Consider the following 22,816-nt stretch of genomic DNA (forward strand, 5'->3'; position numbering starts at 1 on the left):
AAATGAAATCTGAAATAACTTCTGTGCATCAAAAATGCACTTTCAGAGTGCAATATACCCAGTGAAGTCCTGGTAATGATCCTTTTCAGAGGTGGAAAGATGCCATTTTAAACATGCAGGATTTTTAGATAAAGAGACTTTAGATCATCTCAGCATAATCTGCTTCTGGCCTTGAATATTCACACATTTTTTCAAGATTTCAGGTTTGTGGAAAAGGCAGAGAAAGACACTGATTTGTTTTTAAAAGTAACTTTAAAGTGCTAAGAAGTTGCAATCTAACAATAAGTCCCGAGGGAACTGGGTTAACACAGGGGCCAGAGCAGGAGGCTAGGATGAATGAAAAATTATTTGCAAGATTTTTGGTCATGCTATATAATTTCTTACATGATCAATTTCACCACCATATAATATGACTGTTATTAGCCTTTACACTCATTTATATAGAGTATCATATGTCTTCTTTCACATTTTGAAAGAAAAAGATGTGGCAGTCTCAGGAATTATATCAGTTCAACAGAGCCACACATTTGCAAGTGTGTTTGTCTTTCTAGCCAAATCTGCTGCCTTATTATCCTGCTAAAATATATCAAAATTCAGTGAGGCAAGAGGAATCCAGGCACGACAGGTATCTTGTTCCACAGGAGGAAATGCTGCAAAGGGAGAGGGAATGATGTTCTCTGATGTGTTTCTGCTGTTCTTGATCTGTATATTGCACACAAAACTTTGTCAATGCATCTGTGAAAGGACCAAAGCAAAGGTCTGTGCTTCCCTCTTCAATGTATGCAGGTGACCCCAATGTTTTTGTTTGCCACAAAACAAGTCAAGGACGCTGTTCCATACTGGCTGATGAACAGATGTTTAGGTTTAAGTGGTTATAAAAAACCTGGTTTTGAAAATGTCATTGGGACAGCAGCTATATATCACAATGTCTTGGGATGAATCCAGCTGGAGATGGAATAGAAATTTGTAAGTAATGCCTCTCCTTTTTCTGAATTTAATTAAAAAATAATTTTGGACATGTATGAGTTTAGATTATTTTTAAGGGCATAATTTAAAGACAGTACTGTTAAATTCACTAAATGCACTAAATGTGAAATTTTTTTTTTATTACTATGGAAGAACCAGCTTTTCTTTCCATTTGGGTTATTAATGCAACTCTGGGATTCTGATATCAGAAACTGTGTGTTCAGAAATTGAGTAGAATTGTCTTGCTGAAGATTACTACTTAAAAATATCAGGTTGCTCTCTAAACAGCATGGGAAAAGCCCAGATAATGTAATATTATTTTTACAAATGTATTCATCACAAAGTATATATCTTAATCTACTGAGTGTTCTTCAGACTGAGTGTTCAGCACCATCTACCTCCTTCTGATGAAATGTAGTCATCTTTTATATCATCATTTCTATAGCAGTGAAAAAGAACATTTGACAATTTATTATAGGATTAGAAAAAAAAATCTGTCAGTAGAGCTCTGTGATGGTTTTGTCTGCTCTGCATTTTTTAAAGATCAAACTTCTTGCTGTCCTTACACAAATGTACATAAATTTACTCAGGGGAAAACTGAAGCAACCTAATAGCTCACTTTTTTTTTTTCTTTTTTTTCTCTTCTCTCTTTTTTTAAAAATAGAAATATATTGTATCAAAATAAAAATGGAAAATTAGAAATGTTGAAGATGAAATGAACTTATCAAGCTATCCAAAGTATTTTGACTGAGGTGGTGTCAATTTCTCTCACATTATAAGATCAGTTTTTAAAGTCAAACCCTATTATTTTTGTCTGGAATTCCAAAATTGAGGGGGGCAACTTCCCACTGAATTAGCAGTTCTAATTTTCAGGCTCCTTGGCAAGCTCACAGTTCAGCAATCTCACATTCTGCTTCAGTCTGCAAAAGCAGCACTAAAATGATCTTACTTTAAGTCTGCTTAACATGGTATCTTCTGAATCAGGAGACAGAAATTAGCTCAACTCTTGAATTTACATCTAATCACAGTATTTTAAGACATACTTTATTCCATCTTTATCCAGGAAAAAAGTATCACTTACATAAAAGGAATGTAAAGCATTTGTCCAATTAATATAAATTTCAAATTGATTCTGAAGCTACTGAAATGCCTGTTACTATCTATGTTTTCTGAAATGTGCATTAATAAAAAACTGTGAAATTGATGGGTTTGTTGTACGTGGGACATGGGATGTTATAATTTGTGTTTTGACAGTGAAATGCTCTTTGGGTACTTTATCTTGAAGAACACAAGAAATCTTTGATTACAATACAGATGAAAAATCACATTTAAAATGTTCCATTTTAAAAATCTGAATGCATTTGTAAGGAAACATCAGCTATTATCAGAATCCTCTGAAGCCCTACAAAACAGTCTAATACATTAAAGTCAACATTTAATATGCTATAGTCTCATGTTTCTGTGCAGTAGCTCCAAGGAAATCAATTTTTCAGCTCGAGGGTGTTTTGATTTGATGCAGTTCTGTAACATTCGTAAATGTTATCCAGAACGCCTTCAAAAATAACACAATTTAATAATCACAAATGTTCCTACTCTGTCTTCATAGCACTGTTAAAATATCATGACAATGAGATTTATCAGATTTCATGGTACTACAACGTACACTGAACTATTTTTGGCAAGGTTTTAATAAGACTAAAAGTGAATGAACTCAATTGGAAACTTTTGGAAAACTTTGCACGAAAGTTTTGTGATATTTTCAAAAGAAATGCTACCCTCTTCATAAATGAGATAGGATCAAATTACAATCATGTGATAAATTCTTCATTTGTGCTCCAGGATATTGAAATTTTAAAATGTTCTCCTGAATCTGGCTGAGGGATGAAATGCTTTAGCTTGGGCAGCATCCTGGGCTGTTTCAAATGGCAGTGACTGCAATTGCTCTGAAAAGACTTTTGCAGTGAATGTTTTATGATGCTTTCTCCCTCATGTCTCATCATCCTAAACATAGGTAGGTATTAGCTTAAACTTCAGGCTCCTAAATTAGCAATTTGCCACAGTGTGCCACTAAAATCACAGTGAGTAGATGAGACGTTATCAAGTGCTTCAGATTGCATCCTCTGGATGTGAATGGATCTGTGGAGGCATCCATATCCCCTCACTGACTGCAAGGATGGTAATGACACTGAAAACAGGCTCAGTTCGGAGGTAAACACAGCTCTGATGGCTCCTTGCCCTACAGTTTAACAGGGAGTGATTTCCTTGTCCTTTATTCTGCTAAAGCAGTGCTGCAGGCAGGCAAAACGTTGATAATCTGTCCCCAAAAGTCCTAACAATCAATAAATAAGAGGGAGCTTTGTTTTAAAGTATGAATCAAAAGCTGTATGAGAAAATACGTGTGTTATGTTTTAAGCCTTGCTTTGTGCGATAGTGAAGTCAATGATGGTCACAGATTCTGGGACATCAAGATTCTCTCTTAAGTGCCTGAAGGCAGAAGATGCCTTGAAGCTAAAAAAAGAAAAATAATGACTGACAGTAAAAAACAATCCCAGAACAGAGGCATTTACCATAAGATACTTTAGTTCTTTGTCTACAGGTCTATGCTTCAACTACATATTGAATAAGCAAGGTCAGTCTACATTGTCTGCATCCTCCACTCATTCTTGTCATAGGAATAGATCCCTCTATCCTTTTTGCTACTTAAATGAAAGCCTTTTACTTGTTTTTTTAAATTACGTACTTTGCAATGTTTAAGGAGCCACAGTTCTGGGGTTGTAGAAATTGCAGTTAGAAAACAGAAGCCCAGATGATTAAAGAAAAAAGCCAAGCATAATAGAGTATTAATTTCCATTGAAACAATACATCCATAAGCCTTAGAATGAAGTCCATGGAAAACCTTTCAGTGAATTTACTATGATGCTTTGAATTGGCTGAAAACACTGCATTACTAAGAGAATGAAATAATGTGAGGTATCCAGGCATCACTTGTACATGACTTTTTGTTAACTCGTCTTTTTCATTCAGCATTTTGAAAATGTAAGTAATAATATAAAATTAATGTTGTTCCAAAGATCACAGGCTTTGACCAGCCTATTGCATATCTTGACTTGACTTTTCTGTGCCATATACTTATAGTTCAATTGCATGTAGAGAATTCTGATTTTTGAGTAGCATGAAAAAACAAAGCATATTATGCAACTTTAAGTGTAGTATTCTGTGACTTTTGTCACTCATGGATTATGCAAAAGTCATGAATATACAAAAATAATTTTAAGTGTTGCTGCTTGACTCAGCCTAAACTGCGCTGCAGAGATAGCTCAGAAATTTCTGGGTCCTGATATTCCAGCTGTGTTTTGATTGCAAAGGGGACTGAGACCTAGACATAGACCATTGTCCATGTACTGCACCATGGTTTTCCTTCTACAGGGAATGCAGAAATACAAACCATCAAGCAATCACGGCTCTCTTCTAGGTTTATTTGTCTGGGCTGCTGGGACACTGGAATAGGGAATCTCTAGAAAGCACCTGACTTGTGGTATATTGTCACAGCAAAATAATCTAGGATTTTAAAAAGAAAGTGTGGGGCACTTCCCCCTAAAGTAATTTTCAAGGCAGTACTAACAATATTTTTACAATATTTTAAAAACTAAACTCCTTTTCTTTGTCTTCCATTTGCACCTTTGTCTTATCCTCAAATACTGTGAGCTTGTTTGGGGTTGTTTTTTCCCAATGATAAAACATGGAATTTAGAATTTTTCTATCAAATCCACTGACTGCTTTGCCTGACTAACCTGACCCAAAAGTCTTTCTCTGGAGAACATTTTCAAAAGCCTTAAACTGACAAACACATTTTTTGCTTGTACTGTTTCTACCAGTGAAATTTAGTAAACCTACCATTTGGACACAGATTCTTGTAAATAACAACTTCACCTTTGAAATTATATCACCTGTCCAAAGCATAACTAAAGATAAAATGCTTTGGTTGCTTTTGTTTCTTCGAAGCTGTAATTTTGGTTGTCTTCTAGAAGCAGATTAGTGTCCTATATACCCCTATGTATATCTCAATGTGTCTCTATTAAACACCTACAACAGAATTCCTAATTTAGGGATATTTATTTGAACATTTAGATTGGAACTGAGCCTTTGTGGTTGTTAATGTCTAAGCAACAATTGCTCTTGTATTGTGTGTGCAGCTTGGTTACTTTCTGGCATTTCTGTGACCAAGCCTTGGGTAAGGTGCTTCAGTCTGAAAACATTGTCCCAGCAGCCACTTACCAGAGTGTAAGGACTCGATATTTTATATCATATATGCTATTAGTATAGACTCCTTTTTGTTTTTTTCAAGTGATTCTGCAAGCTGGTGAAACCATTGATGTAGGAAGGTGGGTAGAGAGCAGAGTATTTGAAAAGTGGTCTGATGGTGAGACTGGCTCCCAGTAGGCAGTAACTCTTAGACAAAAGGTAAGGGATATTTTTTTGGCACAGTGAGACTTCAGTGGCACATGAATGAGTGACACTGGCCATGCTCTTACACTGGAAATACACTCTGGATCAAAACAATCTTCCCTGGCACATACAAAAGGCTGACTAAATGTCATATTTAGTTAGAGCAGAATATTTTGGTAAAGAGAGGAAAGTAAACTCTTGTCTCTTCTGTAGGAACTGGTGATTGGGAGACATGACTTATCGTCAGCCATTAAAGGGAATTTTCCCTCAGTGCAGCTGCTAGAGGAGTTTTACTGAGGTGAATGCATTCAGTACTGCTAATGTAACCACCACTGAGACACCTCAGCTGCCTCTGCTTGCAAGGTTGGTTTCAAAGAACGCTGAATAAATGGAAAAAACCTTGCTCAGAAGTCTCAGGCAACTACTTATAAAATATCAAAATCCACAGCTTGGATTCTAGTATTTTTTTTTGCACTGGAGGAGCACTCAGCAGACAAGTGTGGTCTCTACAAGTTCCATACAAGTGCCAGGTCCTTGAGGACAGCAGGGTGGCTACTGCACTCTGTGTACAGACTTCATTTAGACCTTCTATAGAAATGGTATTTGACCTTTTAAATGCAGAAAAAAATATCTGTGTCTAGGGTGCAGAGTCCACATTAAATCCCAGCACAAACTGCCTGACAGAGCTCAAGAAGCATTTGGACACAGTTTCAGGTGCATGATGTGGCTCTTGGGGACGGTGCTGTGCAGGGCCCGGGGCTGGACTCTGATCCTTGGGGGTCCCTTCCAGCACAGCTTGTTCTGTGGTTCTGTGAAGTTCGGTGATGATCAATATCCATGCTATCAGTCATTGCACCTCTCTGCAGAGCCTCTTTAGCAGCCTCATTGTATACAAACTGCAGACCACACACTGCACATCCCTCACTAATACAGTGAAGCAAAGCAGCTGTCATAAGCAGCAGTTTACAGAAAATAAATGAAAATAGGGAAAGGAAAAGTTACAAGATAGTAATTATCACTGTTGCAATTTTATCATGAAATGAGGCTCTTTATTGTCTAGATAGATGGCAGAGGTTTACTGCACAAACACGTGGATATCTTTTCTTAATCACTGAAAAAACCCAAAAACCAAAAAACAACCAAAATGAACTTTTTGTTTTTTACGTTGGAGCCCCAGTTAGGTTTTGTCAGAGTGAAATGTCTCACTATCACGCAATATTTTCTTAAATTATTAACAGTGCCTGCTCTGTATGTTTTGTTTTGTAACTTCTGGCTGTCATTTATCCACACTGTGCCTGCTCAGCCCTCCCATCCTGCTCACACCAGCCTGCTAAACACCACTTGTTTGCTTTTTTAGTGATATTCTTTTTCTCTGTCTGTTAATTCCTTCCTCATTCTCACTGCCTGCAATGTGATGAGTTCACAGTGCTGGGGTGTTTTAGGAGGAATGTTGCAAGATGTAAGCTCAGTGCAAGTTTATCCATGAACACTTTCAAATGGTTCTGCAGCAAAGACACTTCACTGATTTTGTTAATCTTAGAGACAGAGAGTAGCACTGCTGTTACAGAGACTACTAATAATTTGACAAAAAGAAGTTTGCTTCATCCAGCTCCCATTCCATTTATAGATATTGGCAGTTCTACTTTATGTAATTTCAATGCCTGAGACTTATGAGTAAACCCAGAAAAAAGATCAATCTTGTGTTGAAAGCATCACCTTTTTGGAGCGGGTCCAGAGTGACAAGTTTCATTCCACAGAAATTTATATTTAAAAAATGGGGGACCACTCTTATTCACAAATGCTAGCATGGCCTCACTATTTGTATAAGAAAAAACAGCAATTTTCATTTTGCTTATCTCTACTTTAAATACAACATATTGCATGAGACCCATTATTTCCAGTCATTTTCAAGTTTTCTTCCAGTCTTCTCTATTTCTAATTCTACACCAGACATCCACTTGAACGATATAAACCATCTGTAGTTTATAAAACACCTTTAAGCTATTGTTTTAAAGTTTTATACCTTTTAATGTTTTCCTATTTATTTCCTGCTGATATCAACACATATGCTGCCAAAAGCAATCTTTAGTGGATACTAACATATTCATATTGAACACTTGATCCAGAAATTTTGCAGATAATAGGCAGAGGGAACATCTGTGAGAAGCAGATAATTTTTAATATTTATGGATAGCTCATTTCCATGTTGTAATCCTTAAGATGGGAGCAGGTTTGTAAGGCTCTGTGCAATGGAATATGTTTTTCTATATTCCCATCATGGTTAGGTAATGAAGGGAGAAGTGGAAGAGGGAACTCCAACAAGTTTATTAATTAATGATGGAGAAAGAATCTCTACCATTACTTCAATGAAATGCAGAATAATTGTGCAAAAAGGAATATATTCAACATGCTAATATTCAGGATATTTTTTCAAACTGGACAATGTAATCTGGAACCTGCTCTACATAGTAAGAATAATTAACTGTTTTCTGAACTTCTGAACAGGCAGAGCTTTTATTTCATAAACTCTAAGGACCAGCAATATGCTCAAAGCATTACCTCAGCATTAATAATGTTTTATAAATTTTGATTCTTCATTGACAATTAAATCAGTAGGTTAAGCCCTTCCTTGTCAATGGCTTGAAATTCTATAATATTATTTCATTGGATATAGAAAAATCACCCACTTGAGACAAAAACACCTTCATACTGAATTTTATTCCTACAGCCATGAATGTGAATCTGGAGATTTAGAAACTTGGCTTATGAATATAGTGAAGATGTGTGAAAGTGGAACTAGATTTCTAGTCCTTATTTATTGTCACCTTAAGTTTGCGTGGGTTTGCAAAAATGTCAATCACAAGTGCTGCACCTACTATTTTTTAATTCCTGCTTTCTACAACCAAAAGTACACCTGATGTAAACCTCTTCCTTTTCACTTATAGACTTAAAAAGTCATTTTACCTTTGATAACTAAATAATGTTTCCCTAATAGAGGTAACACTTTGTCTAGCGCATTATGTTTTAACAAAAGTGAAGAACGAATGAAAAACCAAGATGAAAATCCTATTTTAGAGCAGCTCCCTGTAGGTCCTTATGTTAATCAAACATGTTTTATTTAAAATTTAATTTAATTCAATTTAAACTTGATGAAATTTACACTTTTTGGATAAAAGGAAGCAGAATCAGACTGTTCTTGTTTGTTTGTTTACCTTGCCAAGGATTTTTGCTCTTAGGGCATACCTGGGATCTTTTGCAAGTCACCTGGACAGAACAGGCCTAGTGTCTAAACATTGAATGGGTAACTTTTAGCATGGATAAAAAATTTGCACATCTATGAACTGGAACAAAGAGGTCAATTTCATTTTCTAAGCAGTTTGCTAACAGATTTTTCAGTACAACCAACACATCCATGTTTGAAATTGCACATAGGTGAAATTCTTGTAGATGAAAGTGAAACCAGGTGTCTTGTACTCCGGTGCATTCTCTATTTAACAAGAGTGAAAATGACTTCACAAACTCAAGGCTTCTCATTTCCCTTTACTCTGCCCAAGTCTTATACCTTTTTTGAAAGTTTTCTTTCCAATAGTTCTTAGCCTGAAATATTTAATAAAACATATGGATATTAACAAAGCATAAAAAGCAAAAAACCAGAATCAGTAAGTCATTCACTGAAACAACCACTCTATGTGGTATAAAGTTTACACACCCACATGAAAACTTGTGTCAAGGCTGTGAAATCTGATTCTCACTGAACCATCCTGCGGCCAAATATATGTATTGCTTTGTAGAGAGATACTCTTTTCTGAGAATCAAAGGGATGGAGTTCAATCTTTTTATTTTAAGAAATATTTCATTGCTTGTGGGAATGAAGAGGCTGAAGTACACATAGGGATGAATTCCAGCTTGTAAAAACAGAGTCATTGACCAAATATCTCCTTCAAGTGGCATTTGCAAAGGGCTGCAATTTAGAAATACTAAGATTGAAATTGGAATGCAGTGGTGAGGATCCAAGCTGGAATGAACAAAGGCTGAGATGCAGGAGAAAGTTTCTATCACCATTTAAGGTTTGCTTCTCACACTCTGAACAGCTGCCTTGTCACTCACATGAAGTCTGAGTGGATTAGAAGGATTATCAAATGCAGTATGTGTCTAATTTTGCTTCAAAGCTGATCAAAATTGGGTACACATGCAGTTATCCAATGCCAGCATCAATCAGAGTGTGACTGACACTGACACTCCCTGAACTGACTCCAGGGTATAGCCCTACCAAGCACAGAACTAAGCATCTCAAAATTCCCACTCCCATGAGACTCACCTGGACAAAAAGAAAAACCTCCAGCAATTCAAATTCAGATCAGCTTTTTAAAATATATGACCAAAGCCAAGTTCAATTTTCAGCAAGAATGGCACATACTGAAATATGGCACTTTCAACAAACAGCTGAGATTTCCCAGGGACACCATCTTTTCACACACCAACCTAACTGGATATTGCTTATCATGGGGGATCAAATGAGATTCTGCTCCTGGTGTTATATCTCCCAGTAAACATGTGGTAAACAAAGGAAAAAAAAAACAACAAAGGCACCAGACCTTAGACTGAGACTGCTGCAGAGTACTTGGAGCCTGGTACATGCATATGAATGTGTTTAGAATGTGTTTCAAACTTGGCTTCATTTCAGGTTTATTCAGAATTTCTTCTGAACTTTTAGTTCAGTGGCAGTATCAGCAGCTCCTCTCTACTTTTCCCTTTCACAGAGATCTCAAAAGACAGACTGAATCTTCAGAAATATATTCTGACCCCAGCCTTTAGTGGGAAACAGAAAGGAGGGCATCCATTTAAACAGTAACAATGAAACACACAATTAACATTAAAAGAAAGGGACAACTAAACACCTTACATTAAAGGACAAAATCCTTATGACATTGAAAGTCCACAGTAAAATTTAAATTCACAAAAATAGTCCACACATTCACAACAAAAGCAAAACCTATGAAATATTGTTCATAGTTGTGAATAATATAAGGAAAATCAAGTAAATAAACATTTTTAACAAATATTGAAGTCAAAAAACATGTGGCTGACATCAAAGATTCAGGCACCAGGAAAAGCTACTTCAACTAAAAACTGTAATAAAAACCCCTCAAAAGTTAACAATTACCAGAATATATCAAACAAGAAATCCACTGACAAAATGTGGAGCTAAAATGTATTAAAGTAGGCAGATTTCTAAAGTGTCTACAAATGTCAGCTGCTTAGTGCTGTTGCATTTGTCACTAGTACAGTTGTCCTGGCAAGGAAGACAGTATTTTTTTCCTTCATTATAGAATTTAAAGGTATTGCTGGAGAAGTTTCCCTGGAAAAATTCTTAATCTGTTTGTGTCTTCAATATCTATTTAGGAATCATCCAAGATAATTGGTGCAGTGCCGTCACATAACAATTGTGATCCAAAAGTCATACATAAGACAAAAGCAGCAAAACTTAATTTCCTTTGTAGATAAGGTACTGGAAATGGCTCTTCTAAGATCTCAACAAAAATATAGTCCACAGGGCAGGTAGAAATCCTAGAAAGAATTTAAGAAAGAGTTACAAAAATGATCCTGACACTAGAAAAGAAGTTTTGCTATGCAAGACCAAGTTTGATGCATTCAGTTGGTTAAAAAAAAAAAAAAGGCAATGGGATTACTTTTTACATGTAGTTACAGAAAGAGAAGATTTCCAGTAATTGAGAGCTATCTATCTTTAATGATCAAGATGTAACAAAATCCAAGGATTAGAGGTTGAAACTGGACCTTTATTTATTTTTTTTTTACTTCCTCAGCACCTATTATCAAGATTACTTTCTAAGCTCATCCAGGCATATTTCACCTAATTAATTTCCTACCATTGGAAGAGCACTGGGGATTAGTTCCAGTCTTTGCCTATAGCATAGTTAAACCTCATGAGGTCTAGAATTCTTTGTTCTAATGAACACCTTTAAGTCTAGAACAAAGCCTTGGTAAACCTTAATGACCTGGTATAGATGATCTGAGGATCCCTTCTGGCTTCAAACACCAGGAAACTTTGCAATAGTTTCAGAAATCATATTTATTAACCTATGCTGTGCTTGATATATAAGCCACCTAGCACAGGTGATCAAAGAGAGATGTCCCCCTTGAGCCAAGAGAATATTTTAGAGAAGAGAATAAGAAATAAGTGGTAGTTAACTGAAAGCACTCCCTAAATCCCTGTATCATGAAGCACTCCATTAAAATGTTACTTTGAATCCCTAACAAGCTTCAATCAAGGCAGGCTGTGCTCTTAGCCCCCAGTTCTGTAAGCACCTAATCCTACAGGAGTTTCACATGGGTGCTCCTCTGCCTTTGGCCTGAAGTGTGAAAGATCGCAGGATTAGTGCTGGGGCTACCAGGAGAGAAGCCAAGTCTGTTCTCACTGCTGGACACCACCTTGAGGGCTGAGGGAATGTGCTCTCCTACACACAGGTTAGTACTCCTCTCCTGCAAGGAAGTAATGAGCTCTTCTTTCAGTATTTGTAAATGAAAACTAAGCCCTTTTTACAAAAGAAATGGACTTTGTGTTCCAGGAAAAAGGAATGGATACCTGGGTCATAGGGAAGAGATGGCACAAGAAAGAAGAGGCTCTCAGAGAATGGATCTGAAAAATGCTAGGGTCAATCTGCTATATTTACTCTCCATATTTGCAAGGAGTACCAGAGTTTTATCCAGTAAATTGCATTCAAATTTATGCTTGACTGAGGTTTATGCAAACTTGATTTACAAAACTTTTATTTTTGTGGATAACTGATCTAAAATAACCAGTATTTTCATGGTGTGAATTTGAGAAAGCTCAAGATGAAAATAGCTGGCAATTTGCAATGCTGGTTTCTCCTCAATATTAACACAGATATTTATAAACTTATAAGAAAGTGGTTGTAATTCTTTGTGCTGAATACATTCTCTCAAAGAATTTAATTTTGCATTGAGACAGGACAGGACCCTTATATTGAATACTAAGTGATTAGCAATATTTAAATAAACTACTTACTGATGATAAGTAGCTATATAACAGACGCATATCAATGTGATGGGTTCAAAATCTCATTTTATATATTTTGGGTATTCATTTGGTTGTTAACTAATACTGTACCTTGTGGCTGTTTGAAATATCTGTTCTAAGGTTTTTGAGCTGGTGAAAAGATAAAAAATGCAACAACTGTGTTTCAAATACCTAACCCCCAAGGTGCTACTGCATGCACTTACTTAATGTTAAAATCTATGTAATAAATTACCTACTTTGACTTTCACAGGTGTTAAGTAGATACAGTTTTATTATTTGCCATGCAATCAGGAGAGATTAAATATCTTAATAAGATTCAATTAAAATCATCAGATATTTATGATACTCATTGTAAAGGTTCATAAAAAATAACCTGCCACTATTTATAGCTCTGCTCATGACAATGTTTCTGAAGCAGACTGAACCATCACTGCCACTAGCAACAATCTAAGAACAGGATTATTTAATTTGTTAGAAAGTAAAGTACAAAAGTGAAGTCTAATAGCTGAATCAATTATTAGTTGGGCAACCAAGTGAAATTCTGTGGAAAGCAAAACACTGCTACCTTCCCCCAGCAACAAGAAATTCCCCCCTAATGCATATTAACCCATCTTATTATCAGTTATCCAAACAAACATGACCTCCACTGATGGAAATTACCACAGCACTATACAGGGGCATTTGCAGAATGCAGTTTTTGTGATCTTTTGTCTTTGTAGTATTGATTAAATGAAGATGATAGTCTCTTAGTATGAAGCATACCTGCGCTTTTCAGTCCTCATTTCAAAGACTTGTATTGTATAAATTATAATTGGGAGGTAACTGAGAACCACAGTTTCTTATGAATCTGTCAGTTCCGAGAGAAATTTGAACTTCAAAAATTCCTTTCTTCTGTGTTTATTGTATATGTGGATCAAAAAAAGAACTGTCTGGGAACAAGCAGTCTTTGAGTAAGTCAGCATGAATTCTCTCTTACACATAAGCCACCCACCCAACATTAGAAACGTATGAAAAGATTAATAGAAGGATATTAGACCTTTATGTCCATGAGTTTTTCTGTAGAGAATTTAAGTTTTAAAAATAGATATTGAGATAAATATGTTAACAAGAGAAAAATAGCATGTGTGAGAAATGTTTGTTCAATCCAGGAAAGTGCTTTTTATTCTGCTTTATTTATTTCACAAAGTTAGCATTTCACAATACCCATAGCAACAATAACTGATTGAAGAGGATTTACATTATCATAGAACGTCCCAGGAGGGAAGGGACCAACAAGAATCATTGAATCCAACTCCCAGCCTTGCACAGGACATCCCCAAGAGTCAAACCATGGGCCTCAGAGCATTGTCCAAATGCTTCTTGAACTCTGACAAACTTGATGCTAGCTGATAAATGCCTGAGCATCACCAAATGAATTATGAGGATAAGAACACCCCTAACTATCAAGAAAATATTATAACAGTTGCACAGAAAATTGATATTCTGGTTAATTATTGCCAACAGAAAGACTTTATTTATTTGTTCATTTATCCTCTTAAGGGTGAAGAGCTGCTGCTCTGAGAGTCATGAGTGCTGGAGTGTAAGCAGTGTGTGGCTACCCACCACTGGCAAGACCTGGTGCTGTTGCTGTGCCTTGTTGACACCAAGTGGGAGATGATGTGAGTTAGCAGTGGCATGAATGGATGTCTCAGGGCTGATACTCCAAAACGTTCATTTCCAAATTGCTGTTTTGGAGGCTTGGAAAGGGAGAAAGCATCTGTTCAGCAAAGGTATGGCATTGCTTTAGAGGAATTCATACCAGCACAATCCTTCCCTTTCAGTGGCTGTGTTTCTCAGATCCTTTGCGGATTTGTGCACATATAGTTACTTAAGAAAAGGACAGAGACAAGGAATCAATTATGAGATGTAATGTGCTGAAAAGTAAACTGTAATTCTCTCCTTGTCTGCTCTGCTGCAGAATGGCAGAGAATAGCTGCAGGCATACTTAGATTTTGTTTTCACTGAGAGGGAGTGGCGAACTGCTGAGATCACAAAAGTGATTTTTTTTTTAAACACAGCATCTACTGAATAACTTCTCAGATACAGTCCCTCACCTTTTCAGATTTTTCCACTCACCTTTTCACATTTTCTGCAAATGGCCTGCTTCCCAGCTGATCTTGGAGGAGCACAGAGAAAAGTGTGGCCTTTATTTTATGACATGTAGTCAATGAACTTGCAGCATTTCTTTCAGAGATGAATTCTGTTTTTACGACTTCCACCTCAGCAGTGAGATTGCAAAGTGATAAAGGCAAGTCTCCGTGTGGATGTATCCAACCTGAGGTGGAAAATGGGATTCATGCAGAACACACCACCCTGTTAACTGAAGTCAGCAGCTGACTGTGAATGATCCTGGCTACACTGCAAAGCTGCTCTGGAGCTGCACGACTGTACAGGGCTGAAACTCCATGATGTTCCTGTTCCTGCATGAAATCTGAATACATGGTGAAAACTGCTTGAATCAATGGATATGATTCAGAGTATGCAGTTTGGTCATTCTTCTCCTAAATGATGTCCAGAAACTGGGAGTTTCTTCCATCCAGCACGAATTACAATCAGAAGTAAAATAGACACCGTTTTTAACCTAACAACAGAATATTAGGGCTTGGTTTTAGGAATCTCTTTGAATGGAAAATATGTGTGATGAGCACTGTTGATAAAACATCCCTACTTAGAAACTGTCACATCTACAATTTGTGGTTAGCAAAGGCTTCTGGATTTTCCTGAATAAGAGTATAAGTATCCTTAACATGTAATTTTTCCTTAAGTTGAGAGAGTGCAAGTAATCCAAACATGGTAGGGTTAGACATTTTTCTTAGGTCTATGAAATTTTAGCATATGGCTATTCCTATTTTGAAACTCAGTGGAACAAAATAATTATTTTAGATTTTGATGCAGACATTTCTTAAAGTTCCTCTCTTCCAGAACTAAAATAACATTTCATATGTATGAAGAATAACAAATCTAGTCAAATATGTACATCAGACCCAAAGGGTGGCTGTATTTCCAATCTTTAATTTTTTTTGATGTCCTCTTCTCCCATCTCATTTTTCATTTGTAGTTCATGAGAATTTTCTTTTGCTATTGCAGTTTTTTAATGACTTAGTGTTCTGTTGCTCTTTCCTTGAAAGCCTAAAATGCAAAAGATTTATAGACCAGGATTTTTTTAATTGGTTCTACTATTTTGTCCAGGAAAGGAGGGATGATATCTGGCATTTTTCATTTGGACACAGTGAACTTTTATTGCAAGTTAAAGATAATGACTTCGACAGTTCCTTTTTAATCCAATCTACTGCTTACTGTCCTCGAAAAGAAAATTGGAGAACATGGCCACAGTTGGCATTTTGCGATAGAGTCCATTTTTCTTCTATTGAGGATGCAAACAGTGGCTGGCATTTCTCAATTAGGTCCTCTTTTTTTCCTATTGATAATGAATTCTTTTATGTGGCTTTCACTTTAAGCTGCTCTGTACCATGGACTGCTCAATACAGTGAGTCTGACAAGTAACTAAGCTGATAATGTGAATAGCTGTTTGTTATAATTTCATAGTATTTCCTGTAATTGCAAATGACACCATCCTTTGTTCTAATACATATAGTTGGGAAATTGGATTTATTTGTGTAACACTCAATAAAATCATTCTTTTACTGTAACACACACAATTATAATAATAGACTTTGCCCCTACTGTTTAGCAACTAATTTTACAGACAATTAAATTACACTAATGAATAGATTAATCAACTTTATTGTTAATCAATATACTTGTTTTCACTATATTTTATTTAACAGCAAAATATGTCAACTTTATACATACATGTGGTAAAATATCTACTAGCCATTTATACCAGTGTCTATTGAATCATATTGAATTAACCCACTTTTTATGGATAATCAATCTGCATTAATTTGGCTAGGGTGTTCACTAATCAGATTAGGGATGTGCACATGCACAAATCAATTGTCTTTTAAAAGGCATGCTGGAGGAATCACACAGCACTGGCTATGCTGATTGTACCTATTTTTCAGTAGAAATAAGACACATAAAAAAGTGATTTCTATGCTGAAATTTGAAAATTCTGACAATTTTTTTTTGTTTCCTGCAGTGTCTGTTAGATACATTTATGCAGCTGTCCTAACATATGTGTTGCAAATAAACTTGTAAGGAAGTTTGCTCTGAGGTCTAGTTTGATAAAACCTAAAAACATGAACTCCCTTTTTGAATTCACTTTAAAGCCTAGAAGTTCTTATTCTACCTGGCAGCAATATCAAGGATTTTTTATTGGCATGTTCGTTGATTCAAGAAGTTTTCGGAAAACCAAAATCATCTTATGACCTGCCTTATAAAACAGTTTATGTTCTTTGGCATAAGGACAAGGCCCAAGGTTCTTTAGACAGAATGGCTGTGCTGTGGATTCAGAACAATTTGACTGCAGCCCCCAGTAATGCTGGGCCCCCTTCCATCTTTGCTTTAATGCAACTTCCCTCATCAATGCTACCTCCACCAAAAGATGAGGTTGTCTCAATCTCTGGTGCTGTCCCTGCACATTCATTCACACAATAAAGCAAGTGAACTACTTCCCAAAGCCGTGCAGCCAAGGAGAACTAGGATGGCTTCTAACAATCCTACACTCTCAGGATCAGATTTAAACATAATCTATGAAGATCTCATGGGTTTGAGTGGTCAGTGGCCAACATCACCTCATATTTAGGCTATAATGGGAAGTTGCTATTAGTAGTTCAGTTGGAACACAGCATAACCAAAACAGCCTCAGTGAGTTCTCTGTCCAGTATGAGATCTGTCTAAGCAAGGACTAATCAAACTAAAATAATGTCCAGGTTTATGCAAATAATTTTCTGATTAAGAACTAGATTCTCCAGTAGATGACTAGAAAAAAAAAAAAAAAAGAAATTAAGTTAATTTAAAAAAATCAATGCCAGTTATATGCTAGTTAACTTTGGGTACATGTAAGAAGAAAGTATTTTGAAGCTTATGTGTGCTCTCTGCAGTGTGAACACATTCTGAAGTCGCATCTTTTTCAGAAGACAAGGTGAAGGATAACCCTCAAGGGCAGAGTTGCTAGCTCTTTTAAGACAAAATAGAAATGCCAATCAAAGTGCAGATGGTTTTTCTCTTGAGAGGTGATTATTTTTTCATAGATCCTTTCCTAGAAGGATGGCTTAAATACATCAACTAAACTTCATAGTAGGATTGTAATAGTAGAAACCAAAGCTCTTCTCTTTAGCACTTTAGAAATACGTTTTCATTCCTGAATAAAAAACAAAACAAAGCAAAAACCTAAACACCTACACAAACAACAACAAAAAGTAAACAAAACCAAACACTGCACCTTTTTTCTTTCTCTATGCACTAGCAAAAACTCTGCATAACTGATGAAACTTAACTTATGATTTTATCTCCACTCTAATGTATATTTTCTGAGGCAGGTCTTTTTAAGCCATATAAAAATGTTTAACTACTTAATGTTTAGTTGCAGAAATTATAGTCTGCAAAGAACGATAAAGGAGTTGTACAGAAGCACAAATCTCAGATATATCTATTTCAGTTACAGACTAATGTCATTTAACATACTGCCAGATAGGAATGATATTCCATTTGTATTTAATTAATTTTTATTATTTGATTATTTACCTATTAGATTTGAAAGTTCTGCTGCTTAAAGTATTATTTTGAACAAAGACATTGTTAAAAATGACTTGGAAAAGATTTATATACATCAGTTTACTTTGATATTAAAATCCCCAGATTACCACAGTATAACTAATTGCACTTCAGCAAATGACTTTGTTTACAATAAAGAAAAGGCTAAACTCCACTTATGGATTAGTTGAACCAGAGAATTTAAAAAGAGTTGGGTTGATTTTTTTCACTAGAAAAGAATTTTGAATAAAAAAATTCTTTAATAACTGCTCTTAATTCTTATAGAAAAGGACAAAAAAGAGTACATCAAGAAAACTCTAAGACTGTGTTATGTGTTGGACAGGTTAGGAAAGTTTAAGTCTTCCTTAGGTTTGAAAGTCACTGCTAAACTAAGCATGTCCAAAACTGTATATGGTATTGTTATAGAGTCACTTTTGTGAATAGCAATTTTGCTGTAGTAAAAATTATCTATAATTTCTTACTTTACATGGTCATAAGATTAATTACAATCCATGTATACTTATAAAGCCTCTGAAGATCAGCTCCATAGATTGAATTTATACATGACATAATATAATAAATCCCCAAATGTTTAGCCCATTTGAAGCAATATGCCTCATAAAAAAGCTCTTGACAAAGTTGCTCCTAGCAGCTACTTCCCTAAAATAAAACTTCAGCTACCACTGCCTCTATAGGTGAGGGAAGCTTTTATAATCACAGAAGAAAACAAGATAGGCCAACAGCTTGTCTAACCTGTTATATTAATTCCAATAGATCCCTGAACATCTTGCAGACACATACTGGGGCCAGAGTTTTAAAGATATACAGGTACAGGTACCCTGAAGAACTTGACATAGGCGTACTTATGCTTTATGTCACTTTCCTGACAATCAGACACACAGGAAGGCTCAAAAATTATGTGACGAGAGAAAATATCTTCAGAAAAGACTTTAGAAACCAAAAAGTCAAACTAATCTCAAATCCTCTAAGACATCTGACTCTGCTCATTGAGAGCATCTAGCTCTTCTGAAGCTAAACATCGAAATCATTCCCCTCCTCATCTCTAGAGGAAATGTCCCTCTGATAGTTCAGATCTTGAAAATCTGATTTGAAATATTGACAGATAGATGCCTTTTGGATTCTCAAACATATCCATATCCATCTCAGACATATCCAGGCCTCTCATCTCCTGAGAAATTATTGCAGCTAATAGTGAAATTCTACGGCTAAAACTATTCCAGGTAGCGTAAATTCATACCAGTTGGAACAGGGTCTCTCATCTCAGGTGCCTGCTTTGCTACTTGACTTTATGGAAGAGATGAGAGCTGGCTCCTATTATCTGTCCTGTTTGGATTTTGTATTAAAAATCCATCTAATGGAAGGTGAATAATAGTCCAATAAACCAGAAATAAAGCTTTTATGGATGAAGAATTTAGCATTTAGGTTAGAGAATTTGAATTGCTTTTTTGGGTGGTGCAACATTTCATGCTCAGTTATAGAGCTCCTTAGTTTTAAGAACGGGGCTTGGAGGTTTAAATAACTTATAGTTCTTTTATTGTTGGCTAATAGTTCTATTCAAAAAATGAGAGCTGTGTTTGAATTGCTGAGACTGAGAATCTAGAAAGTAGATTTTGTAAAACTTGTAACCACTTATAAGAAAGTAGCCCCAAAAGTTGTCATCGTGGTGAAAATCAACAGAATGTGATTTGAGGAATCACACCTACTGCTGGGCTTTTTATGGTTGCTAGTTGTTTGTAAGGATTTTATCACACTCCTTCAAAAATATGGAACCTGGAAATTTCTCCTATTTTGACATTATTAACTGATTGTTTTGACGAAGCACTTCAAATTAAGGCAAGAGGCATGAAAATAACAGCAAAAAATGTAGTATTCAGTCTATACCTAGGCTGAATGGTTGTTTTATCCAAGAGACTCAACCTCACACTGAAAATATAAGACTTGGAAATTGAATGGAAATAATACTTTTAAGAGTATTCTGTGACATGGAGGGATGAAGAAGTAGCTTAAGAATCTCACAAATGTATTAGTTTTCAACATGAATTAATCATAGAAGCTAAAACTATCAAAATTTAAAAAACTTTGTTAGTGTTCTAATGAAGCAGAGCAATGAATGGCCAGTGAAATCAGGAAGCAGCTGATTTTACAAGATCAGTGTCAGCTGGAATAGTGCCTTGCCACCCTGCAGGAAAAGTGACAGGACCCCCAGACTTGACAAACACATGCTGTGAGTAAGGTGTTGATGCAGAAGGGGGAAAAGCAACCAGGTGGCCCAGTGGCTGCTCAGCTAAATTCACCAAAGCAGACTTAAAAATGCAGAAATCAGCTGTATTTTTAAGTTATTCCTGTTGATGCAGCAGCTTCTTGGTTTGTTGTTTTTGTTTTTTTTTATAATTTCATTCAAGTTTTGCATTGTGGTCTGCTGAGCATCAGCAAGCCTCAGGCTTTGAGGCCAGGGCTTATAACTGGTGTTTAGATGAAGTTTCTTTAAATTTGAACCTGCTCCTTTATCTTGCTAACTACTCGAGTCAGTTAAAAGGTATCAGGAACATTCATGACTAGAGCAGAAATGCTAAATCAATGCAGGTATCTAGAAATAAGGCATTCTGAAGTTACCAGAAATAGTCTAGAAGACATTTTTGGATCCAGCACATAAAGACAGTTGCAATATTTTCTTTCCCACCCCAAGAGAACTTTTAAGCCCCACGCTATTCATCTTCAGTTTCCTATACAATTTCTGCCCCCATTCTAATTTATCCTTCTGTTCAAGATGATATTTGCATTATTCCTTACTCATTAAAATCACAGAAATTTTGCAGTAAGTGAACTGAGAGATTTTCAAGGGAAGTAAGGGCAACTGAGTACCCAGTAGCTACTCAAAGTCTGTAGAACTTGGGTTCTTGACCTTTTTAATGTAATTTAATTCCCTCTTCCCATAACTTTAAGCTTCATTTCCTTTGGACAATTTCTTTTTTCCTAGTACAGAAATAGGAAAAAAAGAAAAAATCATTTGAAGCAATGGGAATTAAAAAAGGAGACTTTTTCTAGTTTTCTGAAACCAAAAGAGTAGTCAGCATGTGCTGCAGCTTACTTTATATGACCTTTTCAGTCTGCTTTCACTCGTGTGAGAGGAAATAGTACGGCAGGTAAATATACTGCTGTTGATCTGGAATACCAGTGATGTCAATGTTTGTGGCTATCAAGAACACAATAAATGCCCTTGACACTTAGGACTATAAGAAATGAGGGTTTTTGAGTTATTTTAGTTTCTTGCTTCATTCCTTACCAGGGCATTATTAAAACTGAAAGCTCCACAATTTTCTCATTCAAAGACCTTTTCAGAAGTTAAGAATATGCTTTCAAGCCATAACTGTATCAGGATGTGTGGTTCTGCCTTTGTCAAGAAAATATATACACATTTTGTTTGTGATGCTGTCTAAAATCTTGACAGCTAAAGAATTCATCTTTGGAAGTGTAGATTCGTTTCTGCTGTTAGTTGCAAGTGAGTAAAAGCCTGCCTTTTATAGGCTGGATCCAGTGCCATATCGATTATGCAAATAGCCTTTGTGAATGCCTCAGGCATACACTGCTGCAATTGGAAGGCAAGTATCTCAGAAGGCAGGCCTGAATTTTGAAACCAATGAGTTGTTCTTATATTCTGGCATTAGTAAATTATAAGCTACTGAGAAATAAGCTATGGACCAAGGTCTCTGAGGAGACCTTGTAACAACATTCCTGTACCGAAAAGGGGCCGAAAGAAAACTGAAGAGGGACTTTTCACAAGGTCATGTAGTGATAGAGCAAGGAGTAATGACTTTAAACTGAAAGAGGGTAGATTTAGGTTAGATATGAGGAAGGAATTCTTTCCTGTGAGGGTGGTGAGAAAGTGGCTGAGGCTGCCCAGAGCCGTGGCTGCCCTGTCCCTGGGGGGTTCGAGGCCAGGCTGATGGGGAGCTTGGAGCAGCCTGGTCTGCAGCAAGGTGTCCTTGCTATGGCAGGGCAGCTGGAAATAGAGGATATTTAAGGTCCCTTCCAACCAAAACCATTCTATAACACTCTGATTCTGTGAAATCTGTTGCCTTTCTCCTTCTACAAGGCTGTTTCAAGGTGTCTTGAATACAGATTTTCCTTACAGGAGAGCCTTGTTAGCAGTGTTCAAGCCATAAGATGGCATTTTTAAATTTAAAACCTATCTTTCCCTATGGGAAAAAACCACTTGTTTTAATTAAAAACAGTAAAACAAAAACCAAACCAAACCAAAACAAAACTGACTTTGTTGAAAAAAATTGAATTTAAATTAACAAGGTACTTGTTCTGAATACCTATCTTTCTACTCCTTTTTACCCCAACACTACCTCAGTTTTCTATTTTGGTAAAGAAAGAAAGGTCAGAGAATCGGGAGATGAATGTGGGGAAAATACATAAATAAAAAGACATGAAAAAATGTTGCTTCCGGTCAACTCTCATGAGGATGATGCTGTCTAAGCTACTGCTTCTGCTATGGAAATTCTAGTGCTTTATTACTGGTCTTCCAGGAATGTCAGGGTCTAAAGATGGTTTCTTTAGGAGAACAAATGGAAACTTTGCCAACAAAAGTGAGATACAACTTAGAGAAAAAAAGATTATTGA

This window comes from Catharus ustulatus, chromosome 9 (assembly GCF_009819885.2).
Source record: "Catharus ustulatus isolate bCatUst1 chromosome 9, bCatUst1.pri.v2, whole genome shotgun sequence".
NCBI classification, from domain to species: Eukaryota; Metazoa; Chordata; class Aves; order Passeriformes; family Turdidae; genus Catharus; species Catharus ustulatus.